The sequence below is a fragment of the Cyclopterus lumpus genome, chromosome 18 (assembly GCF_009769545.1).
Source record: "Cyclopterus lumpus isolate fCycLum1 chromosome 18, fCycLum1.pri, whole genome shotgun sequence".
Taxonomy (NCBI): domain Eukaryota; kingdom Metazoa; phylum Chordata; class Actinopteri; order Perciformes; family Cyclopteridae; genus Cyclopterus; species Cyclopterus lumpus.
The window spans coordinates 8,797,035-8,823,587 of NC_046983.1; the positions used below are offsets into that span (position 1 = coordinate 8,797,035).

The window sequence follows — 26,553 nt, forward strand, 5'->3', positions numbered from 1 at the left end:
TTGTTGTGGGTGCGGGAGTTGTTGTCGGTGCGGGAGTTGTTGTCGCTGCAAGGGTTGTTGTGGGTGCCGGAGTTGTTGTGGGTGCGGGAGTTGTTGTCGGTGCGGGAGTTGTTGTCGCTGCAAGGGTTGTTGTGGGTAACGGAGTTGTTGTCGGTGCGGGAGTTGTTGTCACTGCAAGGGTTGTTGTGGGTGTGGGAGTTGTTGTCGGTGCTGGAGTTGTTGTTGCTGCCAGGGTTGTTGTGGGTGCCGGAGTTGTTGTCGCTGCAAGGGTTGTTGTGGGTGCGGGAGTTGTTGTCGCTGCGGGAGTTGTTGTCGCTGCGAGGGTTGTTGTCGGTGCGGGAGTTGTTGTCGGTGCGGGAGTTGTTGTCGCTGCGAGGGTTGTTGTGGGTGCCGGAGTTGTTGTGGGTGCCAGAGTTGTTGTCGCTGCCATGGTTGTTGTGGGTGCGGGAGTTGTTGTCGGTGCGGGAGTTGTTGTCGCTGCGAGGGTTGTTGTGGGTGCGGGAGTTGTTGTCGCTGCGAGGGTTGTTGTGGGTGCTGGAGTTGTTGTCGGTGCGGGAGTTGTTGTCGCTGCGAGGGTTGTTGTGGGTGCTGGAGTTGTTGTCGGTGCTGGAGTTGTTGTGGGTGCGGGAGTTGTTGTCGCTGCGAGGGTTGTTGTGGGTGCTGGAGTTGTTGTCGGTGCGGGAGTTGTTGTCGCTGCGAGGGTTGTTGTGGGTGCGGGAGTTGTTGTCGGTGCGGGAGTTGTTGTCGCTGCGAGGGTTGTTGTGGGTGCGGGAGTTGTTGTCGCTGCAAGGGTTGTTGTGGGTGCTGGAGTTGTTGTCGGTGTGGGAGTTGTTGTCGCTGCGAGGGTTGTTGTGGGTGCTGGAGTTGTTGTCGGTGCTGGAGTTGTTGTGGGTGCGGGAGTTGTTGTCGCTGCGAGGGTTGTTGTGGGTGCCGGAGTTGTTGTCGGTGTGGGAGTTGTTGTCGGTGCTGGAGTTGTTGTCGCTGCGAGGGTTGTTGTGGGTGCGGGAGTTGTTGTCACTGCAAGGGTTGTTGTGGGTGCGGGAGTTGTTGTCGCTGCAAGGGTTGTTGTGGGTGCTGGAGTTGTTGTCGGTGTGGGAGTTGTTGTCGCTGCGAGGGTTGTTGTGGGTGCTGGAGTTGTTGTCGGTGCTGGAGTTGTTGTTGCTGCCAGGGTTGTTGTGGGTGCCGGAGTTGTTGTCGCTGCAAGGGTTGTTGTGGGTGCGGGAGTTGTTGTCGCTGCGGGAGTTGTTGTCGCTGCGAGGGTTGTTGTCGGTGCGGGAGTTGTTGTCGGTGCGGGAGTTGTTGTCGCTGCGAGGGTTGTTGTGGGTGCCGGAGTTGTTGTGGGTGCCAGAGTTGTTGTCGCTGCCATGGTTGTTGTGGGTGCGGGAGTTGTTGTCGGTGCGGGAGTTGTTGTCGCTGCGAGGGTTGTTGTGGGTGCGGGAGTTGTTGTCGCTGCGAGGGTTGTTGTGGGTGCTGGAGTTGTTGTCGGTGCGGGAGTTGTTGTCGGTGTGGGAGTTGTTGTCGGTGCTGGAGTTGTTGTCGCTGCGAGGGTTGTTGTGGGTGCGGGAGTTGTTGTCACTGCAAGGGTTGTTGTGGGTGCGGGAGTTGTTGTCGGTGCTGGAGTTGTTGTTGCTGCCAGGGTTGTTGTGGGTGCCGGAGTTGTTGTCGCTGCAAGGGTTGTTGTGGGTGCGGGAGTTGTTGTCGCTGCGGGAGTTGTTGTCGCTGCGAGGGTTGTTGTCGGTGCGGGAGTTGTTGTCGGTGCGGGAGTTGTTGTCGCTGCGAGGGTTGTTGTGGGTGCCGGAGTTGTTGTGGGTGCCAGAGTTGTTGTCGCTGCCATGGTTGTTGTGGGTGCGGGAGTTGTTGTCGGTGCGGGAGTTGTTGTCGCTGCGAGGGTTGTTGTGGGTGCGGGAGTTGTTGTCGCTGCGAGGGTTGTTGTGGGTGCTGGAGTTGTTGTCGGTGCGGGAGTTGTTGTCGCTGCGAGGGTTGTTGTGGGTGCTGGAGTTGTTGTCGGTGCTGGAGTTGTTGTGGGTGCGGGAGTTGTTGTCGCTGTGAGGGTTGTTGTGGGTGCTGGAGTTGTTGTCGGTGCGGGAGTTGTTGTCGCTGCGAGGGTTGTTGTGGGTGCGGGAGTTGTTGTCGGTGCGGGAGTTGTTGTCGCTGCGAGGGTTGTTGTGGGTGCGGGAGTTGTTGTCGCTGCAAGGGTTGTTGTGGGTGCTGGAGTTGTTGTCGGTGTGGGAGTTGTTGTCGCTGCGAGGGTTGTTGTGGGTGCTGGAGTTGTTGTCGGTGCTGGAGTTGTTGTGGGTGCGGGAGTTGTTGTCGCTGCGAGGGTTGTTGTGGGTGCCGGAGTTGTTGTCGGTGTGGGAGTTGTTGTCGGTGCTGGAGTTGTTGTCGCTGCGAGGGTTGTTGTGGGTGCGGGAGTTGTTGTCGCTGCCAGGGTTGTTGTGGGTGCGGGAGTTGTTGTCGCTGCGAGGGTTGTTGTCGGTGCGGGAGTTGTTGTCGCTGCGAGGGTTGTTGTGGGTGCGGGAGTTGTTGTCGGTGCGGGAGTTGTTGTCACTGCAAGGGTTGTTGTGGGTGCGGGAGTTGTTGTTGGTGCTGGAGTTGTTGTTGCTGCCAGGGTTGTTGTGGGTGCCGGAGTTGTTGTCGCTGCAAGGGTTGTTGTGGGTGCGGGAGTTGTTGTCGCTGCGAGGGTTGTTGTCGGTGCGGGAGTTGTTGTCGGTGCGGGAGTTGTTGTCGCTGCGAGGGTTGTTGTGGGTGCCGGAGTTGTTGTAGCTGCAAGGGTTGTTGTGGGTGCCGGAGTTGTTGTGGGTGCCAGAGTTGTTGTCGCTGCCATGGTCGTTGTGGGTGTGGGAGTTGTTGTCGGTGTGGGAGTTGTTGTCACTGCAAGTGTTGTTGTGGGTGCGGGAGTTGTTGACGCTGCGAGGGTTGTTGTGGCTGCGGGAGTTGTTGTCGGTGTGGGAGTTGTTGTCGCTGCGAGGGTTGTTGTGGGTGCCGGAGTTGTTGTCGGAGCTGGTGTTGTTGTCGGTGTGGGAGTTGTTGTGGGTGTGGGAGTTGTTGTTGGCGCCGGTGTTGTTGTAGGTGCCACAGTTGTTGTAGGTGCCGCTGTTGTTGTCACCACGGGAGTTGTTGTCGGTGTGGGAGTTGTTGTGGGTGCCGAAGTTGTTGTCGCTGCGAGGGTTGTTGTGGGTGCGGGAGTTGTTGTCGGTGCGGGAGTTGTTGTCGCTGCAAGGGTTGTTGTGGGTGCCGGAGTTGTTGTGGGTGCGGGAGTTGTTGTCGCTGCGAGGGTTGTTGTGGGTGCGGGAGTTGTTGTCGGTGCGGGAGTTGTTGTCGCTGCGAGGGTTGTTGTGGGTGCGGGAGTTGTTGTCGGTGTGGGAGTTGTTGTCGCTGCGAGGGTTGTTGTGGGTGCCGGAGTTGTTGTTGGAGCTGGTGTTGTTGTCGGTGTGGGAGTTGTTGTGGGTGTGGGAGTTGTTGTTGGCGCCGGAGTTGTTGTAGGTGCCACAGTTGTTGTAGGTGCCGCTGTTGTTGTCACCGCGGGAGTTGTTGTCGGTGTGGGAGTTGTCGTTGTTTGAGCTGTTGTTTGTGCCACTGAGAGAAGTTTTTACAAGAAACATTGGATGAGATTTCACCTTAACTTTAATTTTGTTGATCACTTGAACTTGTAACTGTATTTTAAAACTTTCAAAAGAATTGGATTTAAAATCAAACAACTTACCAATCAGAATCAGGAGAATCGATGCTATCTTTCCAACATCCATCTTTTTTTTTTTAATCTATAAAATAAACAATACAGAAACTTTTAAGACACATTATGTCAAAGTCTTTTGTGCTTCATTCATTACGTTTTAAATAAATGAAACAATATCTGCAGCAATACACTTTTTTCTTTATTAATCTTTCGTTTTGTCTTTAAATTTTAAGAAATGATAATTAACTTAATTTCACTTGGAACAGTGGCTATACATTATCTTTGGTACACACACAGTTCCCTTCACCAGCTGCAATGTAATTCAATGCAATACAATTTTAAAGAGAAACTATGTCTTCTTTTGTGTTTTTATAATTTAGTACTTATACTGACCCCTCGTGATCCTTCACACCTCACTGACAAATTTCCTCTCATTTACCATCTTCAATTTCTCATGTGTATTTCTCATGAAGATCTTATTCACGTTAGAGCTAATGGAACATACATGTGTAATTATACCTCAAGTACTTAGGTGCAACAATCTCTACTGTTCACAAGCATCAACCAGGCTAAGAGCAAAGTTCTGTTTTTTCTTTTTTATCTGTACTCAAATTCCATGAATGGGAAGGATGCAAAGACATCGCTGCAAGAACTGGTACTGTATCACATTTTTGATAAAGATTTCTACTTATTCTTTCCTGCAGTGTGTTTGTACCCAAAACAGTGTATTTTTACCAAACTGTCCAAGGAAAGGTTACACTGACCATTATGATAGACACGCAGGAAACATCTTTGAATACAAATTTTAATTAGGGGAAAACTAAGATTTCAGTCAAAAGGTTGTAGCTGGATATCACAAATTAGTACAAAAAAGTTATGTTAACTCAAAATATCACTACTTAGTGAAAATGATGTATCATTCAGATTGAGCTTCCTATATCCTGTTTCAAAAGCAACCATGTTTGCTCCTGGTCTGATGGAGCTGACTGAAACACCACAAAAAAGAATTAAACTCCCTCCTGAAACAGAAATGCCTGAACATTTCTTGAATTTGATAATATACATATTGATATCTGTGACATGCAAACCTTAAATGTTATGTGACAGTCTACATCCATTAAGGTCTTTATTTTGGATCAGAAAAAAAAGGCAAATTATGTGTTATTACATTATAATCGCCTTTCTCAATTATGTGACACCTGTATGTCCATTCCTTACGGCCGCCCCTGAACGCATCAGATGTAATACACAATGTTCCAAACGAGGCTAAATATTAGCGGAGTTTTGGTGATGGAAGCTGAGCTTGAATATGGATACAATCCGACTCTCTGGCTTAAAAGCTAACATCTTGAAGAATTTTGCTACTTCTTCCACCCAACTCAGAAAGAGCAAAGTGAATCATGAGCCAAACTGCACCTTCTGGGTGCGCGGCATAAAATGAATTGGTAGATGAACCAATGTAACATTTATTCATTTAAGTTTATTTTAGCTTTTGCTTAAATTGACCCTTGCTCAATATGAGCACGAAAGAGATTAAATTGCCTCCTGAACTGTCGCAAACAATCCCCCTTTCAGTTTGTATGGACCTATGTCCTGACAGTAATATCAATAGATTTAAGAATGTACTTACCCAAATGATAATATATAAGATGAACAGTTATGAATTCCTCCCCTATTTCTGCTCTCAATGTTTTAAACTCTTTCAGTGTCTCATAAGTTAGTCCAGGTCACATCTGTCACAGTGCAAACCTTTTACCTTATGTGACAGCCCAACTCTATGAAGGCCTTTATAATGAAACGGAATGAATGTTAATGACGTAGCAGTTAATCTGTCAGTTCCTTGGCACAATATCATAAGTTACTCCCTTCTTTTGACCTGTGAATTTCTGGTGCATATGAATGTTGAAAGAAGTTCTACCAGTATGACAGTAAAACAAAGCTATAAATAAAGAGTAGTGACGCAGCAATGGAGCAGATATTACCATGTTAAATGTCAGCTATTTTTAGAACGTTTTAAGATTACACAATGTTTATTAATGCCATCATTTTATGTTCATACTGGCCAAAATATTGAAATATGTTGAAAAAAAAGTAAGATTATTTGTTACTATAACACACTTTTTCAGTCCTTCCCATCGGTATATAAGATTAATTCTTAATATTATTATCTGAATTAACACCCCTTGTACTGGATGAATAACATAAAATTGATTGATGGATCAACCAAAGTATAACTAAATTTTTTACTTTTGCTAAAGTTGAATCTTGTCCATTATGAGTCAGTGAGCTTCCAGCTGTAGGTAGTAAGTAGCTCGCTTACAGTGTTTGCTCCAATTTTGATGGTGCTGTCAAAAAAGGTTTAAACTCTCTCCTGAACACACAATCCACTAAATGATAGAAGATAATTACTCTTATTTATAATTTGACCTTCATCTTGCCTCTCAAAAGATGACAGGGAGCTAACTCCTCTAGCTCTATGGATCATCCTCCTTAGTTATATAAAGACCTAATAATGTATTTAATTATAATAAAAATAGTTTTTAATGATTTCAGTATCTTTTAATTCAGTCCATGTCACATCCATCATATTGCAAATCTTTCACCTTATGTGACACATTAATACACACTTTTACATTGAAATTGAATGAATGCTAATGACATAATTCATACATGATATCTTTTTTTAGAAAGAACCTCGAAATGAACAAATGACAGGATACAGATGATCTGTTGTCAGTTTATTGGCTCAGTATAATGGAACTCCTTCCCATCTTTTGTTCTGCATTATTTGCATTCCTCCTGCGTGAATGGAGAAAGAAGTTTCACCAGTGTGGAACTAAGCCTCGTTTAAAAAATACATTTTCATTATCCGTTATGAACCCAATATCATGACATGAAACATGGCTCCATAGTAATTCATAGATAATGAATTTAAAATGTGGTTCTTTAAAGAGCGGAAAAGGCTTCGAGGGAAGCAAACGGCTTTGAAAGGCCTCCCTTTGCTCTGACTATAAACTGTGAAAAAGTCTTCTTGATGTCGTTCATAGTTCTCACGATCTCCCACTAATTTATGATCTGCGGCGGCGGTTGAATAGTCATTTTTGGTTAGGAAGGTTCCTAACTGAGTGAAATGACCCGGAAGTATCTAAGTGGCCGCCATGATAAGTGCTGGTCGAATTCTCTAATTGCAAAAGAAAGGAGCTTCAAGGCTTCCTTATTTAGCTCCTTTATTATAGGAAACATTGGACATTCATTTATGAAAGGAAAGGAGATAATGCCGCCCCACAATTCCTTGCGGCGGCATAATGTAATATTTAGAATGAAACTATATAAATTCTGTTTTGGACATGTGTTAATTTCAGAAGATACTTGTTATATACATTTTTTATAATTACTTTTTTGTAGCCAATACTTCTCCTGTTAATTAACCATTTAGGTGATCCATACAAAGCTACTGGCAAGTGGTTTCATGCAGCTGAACAGGTCTTACCAGCCAGCAGGTGAAGTATTCCAATGCCGAGTGTTGGGGTGAGGCTTCGGCAGAGGCAAGCACAGAACCCAGTCAGGCCTGCCAACACCACCAGACCCAAAGACACCAGTGGGAGCAGAAACTGGCTCCTCCACAAATCTATGCAGACATGCACACAGACATAGAAAGGTATGGGTCTGTGGGCTTCAGTCACTACGGGATTCATTTACTCACCTTATGTATGACAGAGGAACCAGCCCTGATGGGGGAAATGTATCATTCAACATCCCATTCAACATCCCATAATGATCATAATTAATGCACTACTATGCAGAGTGTCCACTGTTCCTAAATGCTTTGTATGGGTGAAAAGTAGATGTCAAATTTCTTGTATGTACATGTACGTATATTATTATTGTAATAAAGTTTTCTGAAGTTTAAGGGCTTTGTGACTGAACTTAAACTTGTCCTCTCCACTGTTATGGTTGCCTGGTTCTTTATACCTGGGAGTGAACTGCTGCGATAGAGTGAAGCTTCGGCACTTGTTAGGGAATGTACGGCCTTCTACATGGAGAGTTTCGTCTGCCATGAGGTCCGTCAACAAAATTGAGCGGAATACAATAACAATTTTATAAAAAATGTATATAAAAAGTACAGCAACAACACAATTACAAATTGAATCACAACAATAACTACACAACATATATCCTATGGGACAGAGATCCAGTGCCCGGCCCCAGGCAGACCGGCGTAGATCGTTTTACCTGCCCGGCAGTCGGCACAAAGAGATCTCCTGATCTTCCACATTTTCCAGCTTTGTAAGCTTAAAGTCAAGCCCCCCTTCATCCTCTTCCAGTCCATCGATTGGACAAGACCTCGTTCTGTTGTTATTTCTCTTTCTCCATGTTAGGTGTCAGTCAACCCAACCCCTGTCCACATTCCTGAGCAGTCCTCAGGCCTCAGTGCGTCCAGCATCATCTTGGTATCTGAAAGAGCATTTACGACTCACTCCATGTACATTAATACTTGTGTGTATTTTCTACCTTCTGTGGGCTACTGCAGCAGATAAACAGAGCACCCTTCATAGTTGATATTGTACTTGTGTCTGTCCTGCTAGGACTACAAACTACCAGACAAGCTTTGGTTTGAAAATTCACAATTTTATTCTTTTGTTAATTTTTCATGTACACCTTGTTTTCTTTTTTAATGGACATAACTGCAACATTTGTTGTTCCTATAAAGTATTTATGCTTGTGTTGTGGAGTACAACCCAACAATTAATGAGCAAACGGAGTCCGGTGAACTAAAGTTAGTTTTCAGTATTTATTCAGTAATAAAAAGCAGAGTTAATGCTCCTGTACAGTTAAACGTGTACGGTCCTAAGTTGAACACCCAACAGGGTTGAGTGTCCAAGGAAAAGGCGCTTAAACAGAGTGCGCGGAAGCTTCATATAGGATGCCTCTTGTGAGGTCCTTATTGGGTTAAAAGTCAAAAATGATGCAGACGGGGCATGGTTTATTCCAAGTCGTCCGGTAGGAGCACTGGGTATTTTCCACCCACACCGGCTCACGTCCCGGCTTCTTCTTATCAGTGTTTGTGCATGTTGTCGGGGTGCAAGGGTGGGGGCATGGTCGAAGCTGGCATAATCCAGTCTGCAGGATGGGGTGCCTTTGACTAACGGCTGGGATGCTACTGTGTATCTCCCTCTCCTTTGCCCTAGTCAATGATAAGGGCAGTGTGTGTGCTGGGACCGGGCGCTCCCTTCTGAGTTCGGCCTTGGGCTCTCGTAACTCGTCGCGAACTTACGTGACCTTAACGCTAGGGTCAATGCTGTGTGTTGTTTAGGCTGAAGCAAGCTAGTGTGCAGATTTACCTTAATGCTGTAATAAAATGCTCTACAAATCCCCCTTTCCACACCTGATAGGTGTGGAACATATTCTATGTATAGTTGGCCCCCCTTCTTATACCTGAGGGACGTCATACGTGCAGTCTTCGTCGGTGCTTTCTACGGTCAACAGGGGGTAGTTTCCAGCCTCATAGGGAGGTGGACGGGGCTTCTCTTTGGTCAAACCTAGTTCCTTAAGGGAGGGGCGTCTGTAAGCCTGTGGCTGGGCCGGAGCCCCTAACAGTCGTATCGCTACCTTCTCCATTGTCCAAATCGGCCACGTCCCTCCTTACTTCAGCAAGGGAGCGTGTTGGTGGAGATGCTGGGGAACAATGTGTCAAGTGATGCCAGGGCGCTCCTGATTTGCCTCTGACCTGGACCGAGTGTGAGGTAACCTCCTTCACTTCGTACGGTCCAGTCCACCTGGGGTCATCCCACTTTCTCTTGTGAACCTTGACCCTTACCCAGTCACCTATTTTCACGGTCTGGTCCTCTCCTTCCGTTGGCTCTTTCTCGAGAGTTTTCGCCACCTGGGTAGAGAGGGCTGAGACCAAAGATGTCAATGCGTGCATATAGTCAGACTTCTCTATCTGACTGACATCCAAGGATGGCATATGACCTCCATCCCTGGGTGGTCCTGGCATAACCCTTCCGGTTAAGAGTTTGTGCGGTGAGAGGTGTGTGCCTCCCCCTTTTGACGATCTCATGGCCATGAGTGCCAAGGGGAGTGCCTCTACCCACGTCATCCTGTTCCCTGAACATGCCTTAGCTATCTTAGCTTTCAATGTTTGATTAGCTCGTTCCACCAGTCCCTGGGACTGTGGATGGTACACGGACCCATAGCTGTGAACAATGCCCAGACTTGTTTCCACCTCCTGTAGCGACTTGTTGCTGAAATGTGTTCCATTGTCGGACCTTATTCTAGCTGGTACCCCGTAGCGGGGTAGCAGTTCTGTTTGTAACCATTTTCCACTGTTTTGCTGTCTTCCCTTCGGGCAGGTATTGCTTCTACCCATCTTGAGAATCTGTCTACCATTACTAATAGATATCTCTTTCCCTGTACTACATTGTCTGCCCCCATATCAGTATAATCTATACTTATGTCTTGGAAACAGGCTGATGGTACAGGATAGGATCCCATTGGTGTTTTGTATGGTTTTCTAGAGTTGTGCGCACCACACACTTTGCACTCTTCGCAGTATAATTCAACCATACTGTCTAGGTGGGGGTGCTGTTGTTGGTGGGGAGGGCCGTGCTGTGGAGGGTGGTCGTTGGGACGGCGGGGGCTTCTGCAGTCCCTTGAGTAGTGGCCTGGTTTGCCACAGTTGTAGCAGTAGAACGTCCCTCCAGGGGCTCCTCCTCCTCCGCCCCCTCGTGGCTGCCATGGTTGTTGGTACTGCTGCTGTTGTTGGCCTTGGTTGCCTTGTAGCAGTTGGGTGGCTAGGGCAGTTAGCAACAGTGTGTCTGTGCTTGGGGCGGCAGGTGCTGCAGGCTCTGGGGCTGGTGCCGCTGAGGCAGTCATTTGTTTTGCTGTTCTGGCACCTTCTTTCTTTTCCATTTCTTTTTGCTGCTTGCAATCTCTTTCGTGCGTCGAGTACTATGGCATTTGAGTTGGGCTCGACTCGGGGGTCCAAACTGTGGCAACAGACCTGCTTCCTCCCATCTAGTTATCAACTTTTACGCTATCTTTCCTTTTCCTGCCTTTTTCCCTTCTTGCTTCATCCTGCTTCTCAACTGCTCTCCGTATGACGCCATTTCGTCTTATCTCCTTGCCTCGTTCCTTTGTATCACTTCCTCAATCCCTCTTCTGCCTTTAACTGTGTGGTGGTGTGTGTGTGCGTGTGTGTGTGTGTGTGTGTGTGAGTGTGTGTGGGGGTGTGTGGGTGTGTGTGTGTGCACTGGGGTGGATGCGGAGGTGTGCGCGGGCACGCGCTGAGAGTGGAGCTGTGCTTTCCCTACGATATGCTCGGCACTTTCTCAGTCCTACGTAGAGAAACTCTGCTAGTATAGAAACGTACAGTACCGCTGCCAGTACGCACCCGATTATTCCCTGATTTCTCTGTTTCCTAATTATCCAGGTGGTCTGAGCAAACAAGTGGGCTAGCGTAACTTGTTTGCATGTCACTAATCGTCTATTCTGGTTGCACTTGGAGGGAAACGCAAGTCTGTTCAACGTCACTAACTACCCAGCTTTCTTCGCTATTCATTACTTTTATCGTCCTTTCATCTATATCTGCCAGCCTTCGCTATTCATTACTTTTATCGTCCGTTCTGTAACTGAAATCAAACCTAGTAACCCGTAACGGTCTACGTAGTGAATTGCTGCAGTTTTTCCTTCTGCTAACATACACTGCCGTAATTGAAATCAAAACTAGTAACTTGCTGCAGTTCTCGTGTACTATTTGCAATTGGTCAAATACGTAATATTATGCTTTGGTTAGTGGTCTAATCCGCGGCCTGTTTTCGTGCCTTGAGAGTACTGACTTCCTCGCATAACCCAATAAGCCGTGAACGATCGCTTACACACTATGACATGAAAATTTTAACGGAACCACCAACTCTGCAGGTTATTTATTCGGTTTTTACTTTTAACATAAAACATTTTATTCTACGTATTCATACTTACACTCTGTACTTTCTGATCACAAAATTTAGATTTGTCTATAATACAATATGCAGAGTTTAGTTAAATAGGTACTGCTTACCTTTTGTTTCAGTTGAGAGCTCTCTGTGATCAGATTCCCGAGGTCCGTATGAAGACAAAAAGCCGCTTGGTTCACTCGGTCCGATCACTCCGATGTCCTACGGTCAGGGAGAAAATAGTTTAGAAACTCTCTCCCATGAATTACGATCTTTTTCAAACCATCCTCTGCTACCAATTTTGTTGTGGAGTACAACCCAACAATTAATGAGCAAACGGAGTCCGGTGAACTAAAGTTAGTTCTCAATATTTATTCAGTAATAAAAAGCAGAGTTAATGCTCCCGTACAGTTAAACGTGTACGGTCCTAAGTTGAACACCCAACAGGGTTGAGTGTCCAAGGAAAAGGCGCTTAAACAGAGTGCGCGGAAGCTTCATATAGGATTCCTCTTGTGAGGTCCTTATTGGGTTAAAAGTCAAAAATGATGCAGACGGGGCATGGTTTATTCCAAGTCGTCCGGTAGGAGCACTGGGTATTTTCCACCCACACCGGCTCACGTCCCGGCTTCTTCTTATCAGTGTTTGTGCATGTTGTCGGGGTGCAAGGGTGGGGGCATGGTCGAAGCTGGCATAATCCAGTCTGCAGGATGGGGTGCCCTTGACTAACGGCTGGGATGCTACTGTGTATCTCCCTCTCCTTTGCTCTACTCAATGATAAGGGCAGTGTGTGTGCTGGGACCGGGCGCTCCCTTCTGAGTTCGGCCTTGGGCTCTCGTAACTCGGCGCGAATTTACGTGACCTTAACGCTAGGGTCAATGCTGTGTGTTGTTTAGGCTGAAGCAAGCTAGTGTGCAGATTTACCTTAATGCTGTAATAAAATGCTCTACACTTGCCTCTAAGAAAACAGAAATGGCTTCTTTGTCAATTTTAAAAGGAGGCCTTTAGAAATAAAGAGTGAATGGCAAGTTCTAAGAAGATGTATGATAAATAAAAATATATTATTTAAAGTGGTAGCCTTAAGTCTTTCACAACCTACCTATCTATTAAAATGCTTCCTATTTATGAGAGTCATTTTGAAAATGAAAAATGCGCGCTTCTGGTGCTGATTTAATAACAACGTGTCTGGTGGTGTGTGAATAGATAGAATAATCTCATAGGCAAGTACACTTTGCACCCCTCCCAGTTCTCTTTCTTAACAAACCTGATTAACTGACACACCAACAGCTGAGGCTCATTGTAAGACATTAATCATTCCCTGATAAACTTCCCACCAAATTTGCAAAGCATCAAATGAGAGATGATTTAAATTCTTCAAATACTTTTTATTCTGATCATTGTAAAGTTTCTGACAAATATTGTACACACATTTAGAAATCTCACAGAATTCAGCTATGCATGAATACATAAATACACCTTGAATAAATAAAACAAATTGACTGCAATATTTTGACATATGCCGTATATATAATGATGATAAAACGATTTGGTTCACGGTTGGTTCCACGACTCATGATGACCTGCAGTGTTGTTCCTTTAATTAACTTTAGACACATGTTCCCTTTACAATATGCTCTCTGATATTTCTATGCAATGTAATGTAATGATATGGAATAAAGTGAAACCTAGAAACGTGTTAAGATTGACATAAACCTAATCCACTGTCTTAAATATGTGCAGTAATTGCAAAATGAAATGTGATAGTAAGTATATCTGACGCTGTACAAGACTTCTTTGACAAGAATCAAGAAGTCATTTTTCATGCTAGTGATGGCAGTCATGCAATAATGCAAATTCAAACAGTAATCAGCAATGATGCTATTGCTGGCTTGACAGGATCCATGACATCAGCACAAGGAAGGATGCAGTGATGAGACTGATGTTGTGGCTTACTCCACTTGAAACCTCTGTAAAGATTAAGAAAAGAAAACAAGACATTGCTTAAAAAAATTAAAAAAGGAATCTATAATCTAAAAAAAAAGTGGTAGCAGTCAATATTGCTTACGTGTGCCATCAAAATAAATGGAGTTGTTGTCAATGTTGAAGGTTCTGATGATACAAGCTGCTGCAACCAAAACTTTTCGAATCTCAGTGCCATTAGGAGCAGATGTTAATGGAAAATAAATGAGTGAGTTTTGGATGATTGATCCATTACTGCAAAAGAAATGACAAAATATTATATTGTTTCATTCGTATACATTCATGATTAGTGCTGTTAGGATTTTATCTTAATAACATAAACAAATTACCTGAATGAAATCACACGGATGTTGCGGAACGAAGGAAAAGCTTCTTTGAGTAAAGGTCTGAGCTGCAGAAATACAAACAAATCATTTGTTACTACATTTATTTAATTTGCTTGTGTTTTACTTGTGCATTGGCTTTTTAATTCAACTACATTTGGCGGTAGTATCACTATTCCAATGTTTTCAATGACTACCAGATAATTTATCTGTGTTCTATTTACTGTAAATTAAATAGCTTTTAATTTGAAACAGGAAAAAAAATCTATCATCTAATACTTACTGTTGACTCTATCAATACGGCTCGACTTTGAAACGCTGCGGATGATGGAACGTGCAAATCACTTGTAAATGTCTCTTCTTGAGATCTGAATGTCAATAGCCTTGCTACGACTGCTTCCGTTGTTGTCGGTGCGGTTGTTGTTTGGGCGGCTGTTGTTGTGGGTGCAATTGTTATTGGGGCGGCTGTTGTGGGTGCGACTGTTGTTGTCGGAACTGGAGATGTTGTGGGTGCAGCTGTTGTTGTCGGCACAGCTGTTGTTGTTGGTGCAGCCGTTGTTGTTGGGGAGGCTGTTGTCGTCAGTGCGGCCGTTGTTGATGGTGCGATTGTTGTCGGTGCGGCCGTTGTTGTCGGGGCGGCTGTTGTTGACGCCGCGGCTGTTGTCGGTGCGGCTGTTGTTGTGGGTGCGGCTGTTGTTGTCGGTGCAGCCGTTGTTGTTGGTGCGGCTGTTGTTGGGGCGGCTGTTGTTGTGGGTGCGACTGTTGTTGTCGGAACTGGAGATGTTGTGGGTGCAGCTGTTGTTGTCGGCACAGCTGTTGTTGTTGGTGCAGCCGTTGTTGTTGGGGAGGCTGTTGTCGTCAGTGCGGCCGTTGTTGATGGTGCGATTGTTGTCGGTGCGGCCGTTGTTGTCGGGGCGGCTGTTGTTGACGCCGCGGCTGTTGTCGGTGCGGCTGTTGTTGTGGGTGCGGCTGTTGTTGTCGGTGCAGCCGTTGTTGTTGGTGCGGCTGTTGTTGGGGCGGCTGTTGTTGTGGGTGCGACTGTTGTTGTCGGAACTGGAGATGTTGTGGGTGCAGCTGTTGTTGTCGGCACAGCTGTTGTTGTTGGTGCAGCCGTTGTTGTTGGGGCGGCTGTTGTCGTCAGTGCGGCCGTTGTTGATGGTGCGATTGTTGTCGGTGCGGCCGCTGTTGTCGGGGCGGCTGTTGTTGACGCCGCGGCTGTTGTCGGTGCGGCTGTTGTTGTGGGTGCGGCTGTTGTTGTGGGTGCTGCCGTTGTTGTCGGTGCAGCTGTTGTTGTCGGTGCAGCCGTTGGTGTTGGTGCGGCTGTTGTTGGGGCGGCTGTTGTTGTGGGTGCGACTGTTGTTGTCGGAACTGGAGATGTTGTGGGTGCAGCTGTTGTTGTCGGCACAGCTGTTGTTGTTGGTGCAGCCGTTGTTGTTGGGGCGGCTGTTGTCGTCAGTGCGGCCGTTGTTGATGGTGCGATTGTTGTCGGTGCGGCCGTTGTTGTCGGTGCGACCGTTGTTGGGGCGGCTGTTGTTGTGGGTGCAGCAGTTGTTGTCAGTGCGGGAGTTGTTGTCGGTGCAGCTGTTGTTGTCGGTGCAGCCGTTGTTGTTGGTGCGGCTGTTGTTGGGGCGGCTGTTGTTGTGGATGCGGCTGTTGTTGTCGGAGCTGGAGTTGTTGTGGGTGCAGCTGTTGTTGTCGGCACAGCTGTTGTTGTCGGTGCAGCCGTTGTTGTTGGTGCGGCTGTTGTTGGGGCGGCTGTTGTTGTGGGTGCCGCTGTTGTTGTCAGCACAGCTGATGTTGTCGGTGCAGCCGTTGTTGTCGGTGCGGCAGTTGTTGGGGCGGCTGTTGTTGTCGGTGCAGCCGTTGTTGTCGGTGCCGCTGTTGTTGTCGGTGCAGCCGTTGTTGTCGGTGCGGCCGTTGTTGGGGCGGCTGTTGTTGTCGGAGCTGGAGTTGTTGTGGGTGCAGCTGTTGTTGTCGGTGCAGCCGTTGTTGTCGGTGCGGCTGTTGTTGTGGGTGCGGCTGTTGTTGTCGGAGCTGGAGTTGTTGTGGGTGCAGCTGTTGTTGTCGGCACAGCTGATGTTGTCGGTGCAGCCGTTGTTGTCGGTGCGGCTGTTGTTGGGGCGGCTGTTGTTGTCGGTGCAGCCGTTGTTGTCGCAGCGGCCGTTGTTAGGGCGGCTGTTGTTGTCGGTGCGGCCGTTGTTGTTGATTCCACTGTTGTATGCAGCACTATGAGTTTTTACAAGAAACATTGGATGAGATGTTCCCAAGGAATTTACTGTAACTTCTTGTTGTTCACTAGAACTTTTAACTGTGAACCTTCAAAAGTATTTGATTTAACTTCAAACAACTTACCTATCAGAATCAGGAGAATAGATACTATCTTTCCAACACCCATCTTGTTTTTTTCTGAATCTATAAAATTAAACATTACAGAAACTTTTTTTAAGACACATTATGTCAAAAGCTATTGCGCTTCATTCGTTATGTTTTAAATAGATAAAACAATATCTGTAGCAATCAACTTTTTTATTTATTAATCTTTTTTTATTTATTTTAACAAATGATAATTAACTTAATTTCACTTTGAACTGTGGCTATCAATTATTTCTAGGAGAAGGCACAGTTCCCTTCACCATCCTCAATGTAAATTAATGCAATACAACGTTCTTCTTTTGTGTTTTCAGAATTTTGTGCTTACACTGAACCCTGTCTGAAAAGTTCCTCCTTGTTCTTCACACCTCACCACAAATTTCTTCTCATTTACCATCTTCATTTTCTCATGTGTATTTTTCATAAAGATCTTATCCACGTTTGAGCTAATGGAACATACATGTGTACAATCTCTACTGCTCTCAAGCATCAACCAGGCTGAAATTTCCTAGAGCAAAGCACTTTTTTCTTTTCTTATCTGCACTCAAATTCCATGAATGAGAAGGATGAAAACAGATTGCTGCATGGACCGGTACTGTATTACATTTTTTATAAAGATTTAACTTTGAGGGAAGTTGATTTTGAGCAGCCAAATATGGATACAATCCGACCCTCTGGCTTAAAATCTAACGTCTGGAAGAATTTTGCTACTTCTTCCACCCTACTCGGAAAGAGCAAAGCCAATCATGAACCAAATTGCACCTTTTATTGGACACGGATTTGTGCCCTTACTGAGTCATTGAGAAAAAGGCATTTTCCCTATGTTGCACACTTTGAAACCTAGATCCATTATTTATCACGTAACATGTTGTTTCTGGACATCCGTTGGCACAGAATATTGTGTCACCGGAAACGTGCTCTCTATCAATGTATACTTTTATTTTAAAATATTCTTAGCTATATAATTAACGCAAACTCGGTCTGGATATGCGGCATCAAATGGATTGGTAGATGAACCAATGTAAAATTACTTAATTAAAGCTTATTTATGCTAACTACTGTACAGTAGTAGCACAAGTACAGTGTTTGCTCCAGGTGTGAGTGAAGGTGCTGAGAAAACGTCACAAAAAAGAGTAATATGAACTCTCGCAACAATCCCCCTTTCAGTTTGTATGGATCTATTTTCTGACAATAATATCAATAGATTTAAGAATGTACTTACCCAAAATGACAAGATATGAGATGAAAAGTTATGAATTCCTCCTCTTTCTGCTCTCAATGTTTTAAACTATTTCAGTGTTTTATAATTCAGTCTGTCACTGTGCAAACCTTTTACATTATGTGACAATCCGAATCTATGAAGTTATTTATATTGAAACGGAATAAAGGTTAGTGACGTACCTCATATGTTGAGTTACGTCATATGTTTTTACTTGTGATGAAGAGAAAAAAGAGTGTAATTATAGGACACTCCCTTCTTTTGACGTGTGAATTTCTGGTGCATATGAATGTTGAAAGAAGTTCTACCAGCATGACAGTAAAACAAAGCTATAAATAAAGAGTAGTGACGCAGCAATGGAGCAGATATTACCATGTTAAATTTCAGCTTTTTTTAGACCTTTTTTAGAGTACACAATGTACATTAATGCCATAATTTCATGTTCATACTAGCCAAAATATGGAAGTATGATGAAAAAACAGTAAAGGATACAGTGTAAGATTATTTGTTACTATACACAATTTCTCAAAACTTCCCAGCGGTATATAAGATTAATTGTTAATATTATTATTTGAATTGACACACACCCCTTGTACTTGGATGGAAGACATACAATTGATTGATGTATCAACCAAAGTATAACTACATTTTTTAACTTTTGCTAAAGTTGAATCTTGTCCATTATGAGTCAGTGAGCTTCCAGCTGTAGGTAGTAACTAGCTCGCTTACAGTGTTTGCTCCAAGTCTGATGGTGCTGACTGAAACTCTACAAAAAAGGTTTAAACTCTATCCCGAATGCACAATCCTTTAAATTATAGAAGATAATTAAACTTATTGTTACACCTTTATCTCCATCAGTCCTGATGGAGATTCATCTGCAGACGAGGTCCAGTCGCCTCCATCAGGACTGATAACGGCACAAACTTTGTTGGAGCTAACCGAGAGCTGAAGGAAAGTCTGGCTGTTGTGAATCATAGCAAAATTCAGAGGTCTTTGGTCCAGGAGGGCATACAATGGAACTTTAACACTCCAGCAGCTTCCCATCAAGGCGGCATCTGGGAGCGCCTGATTCGTTCAGTGAAAAGTGTCCTCACCTCAATTCTTCAACAGCAAACTTTGGACGACGAAGGGCTCCAGACCATGTTCAGTGAGGTTGAGGCAATACTAAATGATAGACCCATTACAAGATGACCCAGATGACCTTGAAGCTCTCACACCAAACCACATTCTAATTTTAAAGGGCAAACCAATCATACCACCAGGACTGTTTGATAAAGATGATCTATACATCAGGAAAAGATGGAAGCAAATACAGTACATGGCTGAACTGTTTTGGAAGAGATGGATCTCTGAGTACCTACCGATGATGCAAGAGAGACAAAAATGGACAAGGCCAAGAAGAAGCCTCACTAATGGAGACATAGTTCTTGTTGCAGACTCCACAGCTCCAAGAGGATCTTGGATGATGGGAAAAGTGTTGGATGTAAGACCAGATGCAAAGGGTCTGGTGTGTTCTGTGCAGCTTCAAACAAGAACAAGCATTCTAGAGACGCCGGTGACAAAGCTCTGTCTGCTATTGGAAGCAGCAGTTTAGCATCATGGACTAATGCTTTCTCTACCTCTATCATTCTCTACCTCTATTTTCTCTCTTATTTTTCTTTTTGTAGGTTCATCAAGAAGATTCACTTATTCCCTAATATTTTCTAGTTTGCCATTGAATTGTATGTTGCAGGAATAGCTCCATTTGAGAATAGTATGTAATTGTGATTGTATGCAAAATTAGGGGCCGGAATATTGGAGCTATTTATTTGATATTAGTATTTAGTTGTTTTATTGACAAGTAGTATTGTTTAATCATTCAGGTTGTTTGCTTATTTAGGTTAGCTGTTTTGATATATTAGAATAGCTTTTTTCTTGTGATAGTTTTTAGTTTAGTTTAATTCTTTATTGTTGTTGTCTAGATATATTTAGTCTTTTGGTTGTTCATTTGTTCGTTAATTGGGTAACACTGTGGGCACCTGTGGTTATATGTAGGAGTAGGCAGGTACAGGACCAGCATGCACCTGGGTAGGCCTATGGTTTTTTTACCAGCGCAGGAGAGGCAGCGTTAGGAGTTCCTTTGTTCTTTTGTTTGTTTGCTTGTTTTGTTTAGTTAAATAAATTATCAGAAAAACGGATTCCTGAATGGACAATGCTTTCTTTTGGCTGCGTAAACCACAAACCCATGGTGCGTCAGTGGCAATTTGATTCATATTTGTTTTTGATTTATTGGACAAATGGCCACTACACTTGGCTTTATCAAGATTTATCTTGCCTCTCAAAAGATGACAGGGAGCTACCTCCTCTATGGACCATCCTCCTTAGTTATACCTAATAATGTATTTAATTAAGTAAAAAAGTTTTTAACGATTTCAGTATCTTTTAATTCAGTCCACGTCACATCTGTCATATTGCAAATCTTTCCCCTTATGTGACACAATAACAAAACGCTTTTACAATGAAATGGAATGAAGGCTAATGACGTGATTCATGCATGATATCTTTTTTTTAGAAAGAACATCACGATGAATGACATACAAGGGGTGGCTCATTATAATGGCACTCCCTCCCATCTTTTGTTCTGCATTATTTGCATTCCTACTGCGTGAATGGAGAAAGACGTTTCACCAGTGTAAAACTAAGCCTCGTTTCAAAAATCGATTTTCCTTATTTGTTATGAACCCAATATCATGACATTGCTGAAACATGGCTCCAGTAAATCATAGATGATGAATTTAAAATTGACAATTTGGTTCTTCATAGAGCGGAAAAAGCTTAGAGAGAAGCAAACAACATTTAAAGGCCTCCCTTTGCTCTGACTATAAACTGTGAAAAGTCTTCCTGATGTCGCTCATAGTTTTTTTTAAGAGCCATTGTGAAGCTCAAATTGTGAGGCTAGGTCTATTGGCGAGGTCAAAAATGGGCAAACCGTTGGACCATCAGTGAACTATGTTGAGCAGCAGAGCAAACAGCTGTGGTGAGACTGTACCAACCCGTCACTCAAAGCGACCACGCCCTCAATTATGTTTAACTTTAAGCTTGTATATATTTAAAACAGGTGAGTTATTAATTAAGATCATATATAGTTGTCATATACGAGGAAACTAGTTGTAGAGAACAAAAACATTTTTTTTCAGGCTGTGAACATGCAGCCTGCAATACACTTCACTTCACTGCTACTCGCGGGTCCTCCTCAAGACAACAACAGTCTTTAGCAGTTAATGTTCACACAGACATTTAATTCAGCATGTTGGAACCTGAACAAAGATAAAGATAAAGATAAGATAAAGAGGTTTTTATTGTTATTGTTGTTATACAACGGAATTTCGTTTGATGGCCCACAGCCTGCCAGTAGCAGCAAACAACAAAGATATATATAATGTACAAGATAAAAATATACAAGGATAAACAAACAAACATACATAAGAGGAATACAAAATGTTAGTAAAAAAGTAAAATAAGATAGAATATGTGTTTTTGTTTTGCATTTAAAGTTCTGTACCTTTTCCCCGATGGCAGGGAGACTGTGACCTGGGTGGGTCGGGTCCTTGCTGATGTTGCTAACAGATCATCTGTATCCTGTCATTTGTTCATTGCGAGATTCTTTCTAAAAAAAGATATCATGTATGAATTATGTCATTAGCATTCATTCAATTTCAATGTAAAGGCATTTATTAATGTGTCAAACGAAGGGAAAGATTTGCAATATGATAAATGTGACGTGGACTGAATAAAAAGATACTGAAATCGTTAAAAAACGCTTTTTATTATAATTAAATACATTATTAGGTCTTTATATAACTAAGGAGGATGATCCATAGAGGTAGAGGAGTTAGCTCCCTGTCATCTTTTGAGAGGCAAGATGTGTTCAGGAGAGAGTTTAAACCTTTTTTGTAGAGTTTCAGTCAGCACCATCAGACTTGGAGCAAACACTGTAAACGAGCTACTTACTACCTACAGCAGGAAGCTCACTGACTCATAATGGGCAAGATTCAACTTTAGCAATAGTAAAAAAATTTAGTTATACTTTGGTTGATACATCAATCAATTGTATGTCTTCCATCCAAGTACAAGGGGTGTCAATTCAAATAATAATATTAACAATTAATCTTATATACCGCTGGGAAGTAACAAATAATCTTACACTGTATCCTTTACTGTTTTTTCATCATATTTCCATATTTTGGCTAGTATGAACATGAAATTATGGCATTAATGTACATTATGTAGTCTAAAAAAGGTCTAAAAAAAGCTGAAATTTAACATGGTAATATCTGCTCCATTGCTGCGTCACTACTTTTTATTTATAGCTTTGTTTTACTGTCATACTGGTAGAACTTCTTTCAACTTTCATATGCACCAGAAATGCACATGTCAAAAGAAGGGAGTGTCCTATAATTACACTCTTTTTTCTCTTCATATGAGTTACGACACTAACCTTCATTCTTCCAGACGTTAGCTTTTAAGCCAGAGGGTCGGATTGTATCCATATTTGGCTGCTCAAAATCAACTTCCATCACCAAAACTCTGTTAATATTTAGCCTAATTTGGAACATTGTGTATTACGTCTGATGCGATCAGGGGCAAGCATAAGGAATAGACATACAGGTGTCACATAATTGAGAAAGGCGATTATAACATAATAAAACATTATTTGCCTTTATTCTGTTCCAAAATAAAGACCTTAATGGATGTAGACTGTCACATAACATTTAAGATTTGCATGTCACAGATACCAATATGTTTATTATCAAATTCAAGATTTGTTCAGGCATTTCTGTTTCAGGAGGGAGTTTAATTCTTTCAGTCAGCTCCATGAGACCAGGAGCAAACATGGTTGCCTTTGCTACAGGATCAATCTGAATGATACATCATTTTCACATATTAGTGATATCCTGCTACAACCTTTTCACTGAAATCCTAGTTTTCTTTCCTGCGTGTCTATCATATTTATTTATTTATTTATTCATTTATTTTGCAGGGACAATGCACACCAATCAACAGTTGGACTGTAAGTTAGCCAGAGAGGCTAATTTCCATCTGCTGTCCCTGGCCAGATGTTTTTAAGGCAGCCTAAAATAACAAAATCTCAAAATAAAAATGGAAATAAAATCCATAGACAAACTGACAACAACATATAAACAAAACCAATACACAGCAAAAAGAAAGGTTAATCATAATGGTCAGTGTAACCTTTCCTTGGACAGTTTGGTAAAAATACACTGTTTTGGGTACAAACACACTGCAGGAAAGAATAAGTAGAAATCTTTATCAAAAATGTGATACAGTACCAGTTCTTGCAGCGATGTCTTTGCATCCTTCCCATTCATGGAATTTGAGTACAGATAAAAAAGAAAAAACAGAACTTTGCTCTTAGCCTGGTTGATGCTTGTGAACAGTAGAGATTGTTGCACCTAAGTACTTGAGGTATAAGTACACATGTATGTTCCATTATCTCTAACGTGAATAAGATCTTCAAATTTAAACACAAAAAGAAAGATTAATGAAGAAAAAAGTTGATTGCTGCAGGTATTGTTTTATCTATTTAAAATTTAATGAATGAAGTGCAAAAGACTTTGACTTTGACATAATGCCTTAAAAGTTTCTGTATTGTTTAATTTCATAGAGTCAGAAAAAAACAAGATGGATTTTGGAAAGATAGCATCGATTCTGCTAGTTTTGATAGGTAAGTTGTTTGATGTTAAATCCAATACTTTTGAAGGTTCTAAAATACAGTTACAAGTTCAAGTGAACAACACAAATAAAGTTAAGGTGAAGTCTTTGCCAAAATCTCATCCAATGTTTCTTGTAAAAACTCATCTCAGTGCCAAAGACAACAGCAGAATCAACGACAACTGCAGCACCCACAACAACTCCCACACCGACAACAACGGCGGCACCTACAACAACTCCCGTGCCGACAACAACTGCCGCGCCAACACCCACACTCACCAGCTGGAGGCGGCCTCCGTTGCCGTGCAGAACCTCCAGGCCCAGGTCCAGCCGCTCCACGCTTCAGTGGAGATCCTGACTCATCAGCAGGCGGCGTCGGCAGACCAACAAGCCGAGATCCTGCTACAGCTGCGGGGGTTGACGGTGGCCCTCACCACCCAGCCGCTGAACCAGCCTGTGAACCTGCCCCCTGTGGATCCCATCCCAGTTAACCCTGCGGTTTCTAACCCAGTACCCCGGGAGCCGAGCCTCTCCAGCCCACGACCGTTCGAGGGCGATCTTGAGACTTGTGCCACCTTCATCATGCAGTGTGAGTTGGTTTTCGCTCACCAGCCGAGCAGGTTCACCTCTGACGCTCCCAGTGCTGCAACTACAGTTACCACTACAACAAGGCTATTGACTTTCAGATCTCAAGAAGAGACATTTACAAGTGATTTGCTGGATCCATCATCTGCAGCGTTTCATAATCGAGCCACATTTATAGTCAACAGTAAGTAATAAATAATAGATATACGTATATTATTATTGAAATAAAGTTTTCTGAAGTTTAAGGGTTTGTGACTGAACTTAAACTTGTCCTCTCCACTGTTGTGGTTGCCTGGTTCTTTATACCTGGGAGTGAACTGCTGCGATAGAGTGAAGCTTCGGCACTTGCATGCATTTGTTGTTCCTATAAAGTATTTATGCTTGCCTCTAAGAAAAAAGAAATGGCTTCTTTGTCGATTTTAAAAGGAGACCTTTAGAAATAAAGAGTGAATGGCAAGTTCTAAGAAGATGTATGATAAATAAAAATATATTATCTTAAAGTGGTAGCCTTAAGTCTTTCACAACCTACCTATCTATTAAAATGCTTCCTATTTATGAGAGTCATTTTGAAAATGAAAAATGCGCGCTTCTGGTGCTGATTTAATAACAACGTGTCTGGTGGTGTGTGAATAGATAGAATAATCTCATAGGCAAGTACACTTTGCACCCCTCCCAGTTCTCTTTCTTAACAAACCTGATTAACTGACACACCAACAGCTGAGGCTCATTGTAAGACATTAATCATTCCCTGATAAACTTCCCACCAAATTCGCAAAGCATCAAACGAGAGATGATTTAAATTCTTCAAAGACTTTTTATTCTGATCATTGTAAAGTTTCTGACAAATATTGTACAAACATTTAGAAATCTCACAGAATTCAGCTATGCATGAATACATAAATACACCTTGAATAAATAAAACAAATTGACTGCAATATTTTGACATATATGCCGTATATATAATGATGATAAAACGATTTGGTTCACGGTTGGTTCCACGACTCATGATGACCTGCAGTGTTGTTCCTTTAATTAACTTTAGACACATGTTCCCTTTACAATATGCTCTCTGATATTTCTATGCAATGTAATGTAATGATATGGAATAAAGTGAAACCTAGAAACGTGTTAAGATTGACATAAACCTAATCCACTGTCTTAAATATGTGCAGTAATTGCAAAATGAAATGTGATAGTAAGTTTATATGACGCTGTACAAGACTTCTTTGACAAGAATCAAGAAGTCATTTTTCATGCCAGTGATGGCAGTCATGCAATAATGCAAATTCAAACAGTAATCAGCAATGACGCTATTGCTGGCTTGACAGGATCCATGACATCAGCACAAGGAAGGATGCAGTGATGAGACTGATGTTGTGGCTTACTCCACTTGAAACCTCTGTAAAGGTTGAGAAAAGAAAACAAGACATTGCTTTAAAAAATTAAAAAAGGAATCTATAATCTAAAAAAAAGTGGTAGCAGTCAATATTGCTTACGTGTGCCATCAAAATAAATGGAGTTGTTGTCAATGTTGAAGGTTCTGATGATACAAGCTGCTGCAACCAAAACTTTTCGAATCTCAGTGCCATTAGGAGCAGATGTTAATGGAAAATAAATGAGTGAGTTTTGGATGATTGATCCATTACTGCAAAAGAAATTACAAAATATTATATTGTTTCATTCGTATACATTCATGATTAGTGCTGTTAGGATTTTATCTTAATAACATAAACAAATTACCTGAATGAAATCACACGGATGTTGCGGAACGAAGGAAAAGCTTCTTTGAGTAAAGGTCTGAGCTGCAGAAATACAAACAAATCATTTGTTACTACATTTATTTAATTTGCTTGTGTTTTACTTGTGCATTGGCTTTTTAATTCAACTACATTTGGCGGTAGTATCACTATTCCAATGTTTTCAATGACTACCAGATAATATATCTGTGTTCTATTTACTGTAAATTACATAGTTTTTAATTTGAAACAGGAAAAAAAAATCTATCATCTAATACTTACTGTTGACTCTATCAATACAGCTCGACTTTGAAACGCTGCAGATGATGGAACGTGCAAATCACTTGTAAATGTCTCTTCTTGAGATCTGAATGTCAATAGCCTTGCTACGACTGCTTCTGTTGTTGTGGGTGCAATTGTTATTGGGGCGGCTGTTGTTGTGGGCACAGCTGTTGTTGTTGGTGCAGCCGTTGTTGTTGGGGAGGCTGTTGTCGTCGGTGCGGCCGTTGTTATGTGTGCAGCTGTTGTTGTCGGTGCAGTCGTTGTTGTTGGTGCGGCTGTTGTTGGGGCGGCTGTTGTTGTGGGTGCGACTGTTGTTGTCGGAACTGGAGATGTTGTGGGTGCAGCTGTTGTTGTCGGCACAGCTGTTGTTGTTGGTGCAGCCGTTGTTGTTGGGGCGGCTGTTGTCGTCAGTGCGGCCGTTGTTGTCGGAGCGGCTGTTGTTGACGCCGCGGCTGTTATCGGTGCGGCTGTTGTTGACGCAGCGGCTGTTGTCGGTGCGGCTGTTGTTGTGGGTGCTGCCGTTGTTGTCGGTGCAGCTGTTGTTGTCGGTGCAGCCGTTGTTGTTGGTGCGGCTGTTGTTGGTACGGCTGTTGTTGTGGGTGCGGCTGTTGTTGTCGTAGCTGGAGTTGTTGTTGGTGCAGCCGTTGTTGTCGGTGCGGCCGTTGTGGGTGCGCCTGTTGTGGGTGCGGCCGTTGTTGTCGGTGGAATTGTTGTCGGTGCAGCCGTTGTTGTCGGTACG

The 26,553-nt window shown here is 43.1% G+C and overlaps 5 long non-coding RNA genes across 5 annotated transcripts; all 5 read right to left on the reverse strand.

Moving 5' to 3' along the window:
* Window positions 1-3,467: 3,467 nt before the first annotated feature.
* On the reverse strand, window positions 3,468-5,523 carry LOC117747675. Its single transcript, XR_004611459.1, has 3 exons — window positions 5,307-5,523; window positions 3,704-3,761; window positions 3,468-3,576 (listed from the first exon to the last, which is right to left on the reverse strand). It is a non-coding gene; the product is annotated as an uncharacterized LOC117747675 (long non-coding RNA).
* Window positions 5,524-8,407: 2,884 nt separating this feature from the next.
* Window positions 8,408-12,320, reverse strand: LOC117747678. The gene is made up of 2 exons (XR_004611462.1): window positions 11,736-12,320; window positions 8,408-9,574 (listed from the first exon to the last, which is right to left on the reverse strand). It is a non-coding gene; the product is annotated as an uncharacterized LOC117747678 (long non-coding RNA).
* Window positions 12,321-13,157: 837 nt separating this feature from the next.
* LOC117747659 lies at window positions 13,158-14,592 on the reverse strand. Its single transcript, XR_004611443.1, has 4 exons — window positions 14,194-14,592; window positions 13,917-13,978; window positions 13,673-13,821; window positions 13,158-13,574 (listed from the first exon to the last, which is right to left on the reverse strand). It is a non-coding gene; the product is annotated as an uncharacterized LOC117747659 (long non-coding RNA).
* A 1,438-nt stretch (window positions 14,593-16,030) lies between these two features.
* On the reverse strand, window positions 16,031-17,608 carry LOC117747670. The gene is made up of 3 exons (XR_004611454.1): window positions 17,503-17,608; window positions 16,263-16,322; window positions 16,031-16,136 (listed from the first exon to the last, which is right to left on the reverse strand). It is a non-coding gene; the product is annotated as an uncharacterized LOC117747670 (long non-coding RNA).
* Window positions 17,609-24,778: 7,170 nt separating this feature from the next.
* Window positions 24,779-26,006, reverse strand: LOC117747661. The gene is made up of 4 exons (XR_004611445.1): window positions 25,815-26,006; window positions 25,537-25,598; window positions 25,293-25,441; window positions 24,779-25,195 (listed from the first exon to the last, which is right to left on the reverse strand). It is a non-coding gene; the product is annotated as an uncharacterized LOC117747661 (long non-coding RNA).
* Window positions 26,007-26,553: the final 547 nt, after the last annotated feature.